General features: G+C 43.6%; 1 pseudogene; it reads right to left on the reverse strand.

Annotated features, from left to right (window-relative positions):
• Positions 1-3,592: 3,592 nt before the first annotated feature.
• On the reverse strand, positions 3,593-3,939 carry LOC124525842 (60S ribosomal protein L31-like; annotated as a pseudogene).
• Between the last annotated feature and the right edge of the window lie 1,145 nt (positions 3,940-5,084).

Here is a 5,084-nt window from a genome sequence, read left to right on the forward strand (position 1 = left end):
AATAAAATACTTAGGCAGTAAGTTAACCAAGGAAGTGAAAGACCTGTATAATGAAAGCTACAGAATATTGCTAAAAGAAATTAAAGAAGATATAAATCAATGGAAAGACATTCCATGTTCATGGATTGGAATGCTTAATATTATTAGGATGGCAATACCACCCAAAGCAATCTACACATTTGATACAATCCTGATCAAAATCCCAATGATGATATTGCAGAAACAGAAATATCCATCCTAAAATTCTGATGGAATGTCAAGGGACCCTGGATGGCTAAAACAATCTTAAAAAAGAAGACAAAGCTTGAGGACTCATACTACCTGATTTCAAAACTTAGTACAAAGCTACAGTAATCAAAACAGTTTGGTACTGGCATAGACACATGTATGAAACAATGGATTAGAACAAAGAGCTCAGAAACAAACCCTCTCATGCATGATCAAATGATTTTTGAAAAGGGTTCCAAGACCATTCAATGCAGAAAGGTCAGTCTTTTTAAAAATGTTGTGGATAAAACTGGATATCCACGTGCAAAAGAATGAAGTTTGACTCTTGCCTAACACTACATACAAAAATTAACTCAAAATGGATTAAAAAAAAAAAACCTAAACATAATATACAAATCATGAAAGTCCTAGAAGAAAAATAGGGCAAAGCTTCATGAAATTAGATTTTGCAGTGATTTTTTTAATGTGACACCAAAATCACAGGCAACAGAACTAAAAAATAGACAAATTTGACTTCATGAAAGTTAAAAACTTTTGTGCATCAAAGGACAGTATCAACAGTCAGAGTAGGGGCTTAGTGAGGTCAGGCGATCAATGGAGCTTTAGTGTAGGTCCATCTTGCAGTGGTCACAGTGGTTCCTCAAACTCATCCTGTGGCTATTTCCACAGTCCTGGAATGCATAATTTGAGTAGACATACAAAGCAACTGGTGGAACCCCCACATTCGCTCCCTGACCTGTGGAGTGAGAGGTACTACAGTGGGAAAGGCCAAGGGGAAGCCACCAGAATTGCCTCTACCTAGGAATATTGCTAAAAGAAACACTACTTCCATGGAGGGATTGTAGAGATTAATGCCACTATCAAGGACTTGAAAGATGAAGGGGTGGTGATTCCCACCACAGCCCCTTTCAACTCAACTATTTGGCCCGTGCAGGAAACAATGGATCTTGGAGGATGACAGTGGATTATTGTAAAGTTTACTAATTACAGCTACTGTTGCAGATGTGGTTACATAGCTCGAACATATCCCCTGGTTCTTTGTATGCGGATATTGATCCATTATATTAATTTCTTGGGACTGCTATAACACTGTACCACAAACTGGGTGGTTTCAGTAAGATAAATTTATTGTCACATAGTTCTGGAGTCCAGAAATCTAAGATCAAGGTGTTGGTAGGATTGGTTCTTTCTGAAGACTGTGAGGGAAAATCTGTTCCATGACTCTCTCCTAGCTTCTGGTAGCTTCGGGCATTCCTTGGCTTCCAGATGGCCATCTTCCCGCTGTGTTTTCATATTGCTAGCCCTCTTTACTTGTCTGGATCTGCATCCAAATTGGGATATGGGATTAGAGCCCACCCTAAGGACCTTAACTTAATCATCTGCAAAAGTCCCTTTTGCCAAGTAGAGTCACATTCACAGGTACTGGAGGTTAAGACATCAACACCTTTTTAGAAGTCACAATTAGACCCAAAACATCTGGAAAATGCTTTTTCTTTGATACTATTAGTAAATACCACTAGAAACCATTTGCCAACATTACTCCTTCATTGTCCTACCCCAGGAGTATATCAGTTCTCCAGGCCTAAATCATAATTTAACCCACGGGAACCTTGACCACTTTTTCTTTACACAAGGCATCACATTGGTTCATTACATTGATGACATTATCCTGATTGGACCTGGTAAGCAAGAAGCAGCAACTAGTCTAGACTGACTGGTAAGACAGTTGCGTGTCAGAGGGTAGGAAATAAATCTGACAAAAATTCAGGATCCTTCCACCTAAGTGAAATTCCAATAGGTCTAGTGGTATCAGGCATGTTGAGATATCCCTTCTAAGGTGAAGGATAAGTTGTTGCATCTGTCCCTTCCTACGGCCAGGAAAAGAGGCACAACACCTAGTGAGTCTTTTTGGATTTTGGAGGCAATGTATTCCTCCTTGGGGTGTATTATTTCAACCCATTTACCAAGTGTTCTAAAAACCTGCTAATTTTGAGTGGGACCCAGATTAAGAGAAGACTCTGCAGCAGACCTAAGATGATGTGCACGCTTTGTCACTTGGGCCACATGATTCAGCAGCCCCAATGGATGTTTGAAGTGTCAGTGGCAGATAGGGATGGTGTTTGGAGTTGGAACCTTTGGCAGGCTCCTTTAGGTGAATCACAGCACAGGACCTTAGATTTCGGAGCAAAGCCCTGCTATCCTCTGCAGATAACTACTCTCCTTTTGCAAAACAGCTTTTGATTTCCTTCTGGGCTTTAGGAGAGACTGGATGCTTGAACGTGGGCCACTATATTATCATGTGACCTCAGCTGCCCATCATAAATTGGGTGTTATCTGACTCACCAAGCCATAAAGTTGGGCATGGACATCATCAAATGGAAGTGGTATATATGTAACCACGCTTGAGCAGGCCCTGAAGGCACAAAGAAGTGAAAAGTGAAAAAGTGGCCATAATGCCCCTGGACCCCACTCCTGCTACACCGCTCCTCTCTCCAAGCCTGCACCTATGGCCTTATGAGTTCCCTATGATCAGTTGACAGAGGAAGAGAAGACTTGGGCCTGGTTTGCTGATGGTTCTGCACGATATGCAGGCACTACCCAAATGTGGACATCTACAGCACTGCAGCACCTCTCTGGGACATTCCTGAAGGAAGATGGTGAAGATAAATCCTTCCAGTGGGCACAACTTAGGGGCAGCACACCTGGTTGTTCACACTTCTTGGAAGGAGAAATGGCTAGATGTGCGATTATACAACAATTCATGGGCTGTTGCCAATGGTTTGGCTGGATGGTCAAAGACTTGCAAGGAGCATGATTGGAAAATTGGTGGCAGGGAGGTCTGGGTACAAGGTATTGTGAATAGATATCTCTGAATGGGCAAAAGGCATAAAGACATTTATGTCCCATGTGAATGTTCACCAAAGTGTAACTTCAGCAGGGGAGGACTTTAATAATCAAATGGATAGGATGACCTGTTCTGTGGATACTAGTCAGCCTTTTCCTCAGCCACCCCATGTCATCGCCCAGTAGATGATGACCACAAAGTGGCCATGGTGGCAGGGATGGAAGTGATGCATGGGCTCACCAACATGGACTTCTATTCAGCAAGACCAACCTGGCTACAACCACTGCTAAGTGACCAATCTGCCAGCAACTGAGACCAACAACACTTAGCCCCCAGTATGATACCATTTCCAAGACTGGTCAGCATGGCAGCAGGATGATTATGTTGGGCTGCCTCCATCTTGGAAGGGGCAACGTTTTTTCTTGCTGGAATAGACACTCTGGATACACATTTTTCCTTCCCTGCATGCAATTATTCTCCCCCTCCCCCAGTTTTATACCTTTATTTGACAATAAGTGATTAATTCCCATCCACATCAACTGTCTGTAGATTTTTGAGAGTGGTGACAGGTACAAAGGTAACCAGTGTATAGAGCTTGTCTGGTGAATCTTCATCTTTGTTACGTTTCCTGGACAACCACACATGGATATGGTATGGAACATTCCTTATTCCTTTAGCCCAGACAGCTTTGTTCCCATCTCCTTCATGGCAAATTTCTGGGTCTCTTTGAGTGCCCAGTGGCACGCTTCTTGAAACCTACTCCACGGATGCACTTGTGAATGTTGATGGTGTGTTCTCTGGTCACTATCTCAATAATGGCAGAATGGACCTTATTCTTCTCACCATCCTTCTTTGCAGGAGCCGTTCTGCTGGGCCCAGGTTGGAAAGGAAGTGTATACAATTATTCTGACCAGACTACTATCCATGGACTTACAGGTGCCTTATCCACGATCATGGTATTCCACACAGCATTACTTCTGATCAAAGAACTCCCTTCATAGCAAAAGAAGCACAGCAATGGGCCCATGCTCATGGAATTCATTGGCATCACCATGTTTTCCACCTTCTTGAAGCAACTGACTTGATAGAATGGTAGAATGGCCTTTTTTTAAAAACACTTATTTATTTTTGAGACAGAGAGAGACAGAGCATGAACGGGGGAGGGTCAGAGAGAGAGGGAGACACAGAATCCAAAACAGGCTCCAGACTCTGAGCTGTCAGCACAGAGCCCGACACGGGGCTCAAACTCACGGACTGCGAGATCATGACCTGAGCTGAAGTCAGACGCTTAACCAACTGAGCCACCCAGGCGCCCCTAGAATGGCCTTTTGCAGACTCAGTTACATTGCAAGCTAGATGGCAATACCTTATTTCTTTAAAAATTTTTTTAATGTTTATTTTTTCGTTACAGAAAGAGAGACAGAACACTCGCGGGGGGGGCGGGTAGAGACAGAGAGAGACACAGAATCCAAAGCAGGCTCCAGGCTCTGAGCTGTCAGCACAGAGCCCGACGCAGGGCTCAAACTCACAAACCATGACATCATGACCTGAGCTGAAGTCAGATGCTTAACCAACTGAGCCACGCAGGTGTCCCAAGATGGCAATACCTTCTAAGACTGGGTCAAGGCTCTGCAGAAGGCTGTATATACTCTGAATCAGTATCCAACATATGACCCTGTTCCTCCCATAGGCAGGGTCCAAGAATCAAAGGGACCCACTAGAAAAATGTTTGCTTCCTGCTCCCATAACATTGTGTTCTGCTGGCCTAGAGGCCTTAGTCTCATAGGGATGAAGGTTTCCAGCAGAGGACACATTGAATTGGGAGTTAGGACTGCCACCCAGCCACATTGGGCTCCTCATGTCTCTGGGTCACCAGTCAAGGAAGGCAGTTACTGTACTGGCTGGAGTGACTGATCCTGATTATCAAAGACTGTTACTCAACAATGTAGGTAAGGAAGAGTGTGTCTGGATGTCTGGAATACAAGAGATCCCTCATGGTATATCTTAGTAC

This window comes from Lynx rufus, unplaced genomic scaffold (genome assembly GCF_022079265.1).
Source record: "Lynx rufus isolate CCGP_SWC_20201006 ecotype Redwood Valley unplaced genomic scaffold, mLynRuf1.p SCAF_49, whole genome shotgun sequence".
NCBI classification, from domain to species: domain Eukaryota; kingdom Metazoa; phylum Chordata; class Mammalia; order Carnivora; family Felidae; genus Lynx; species Lynx rufus.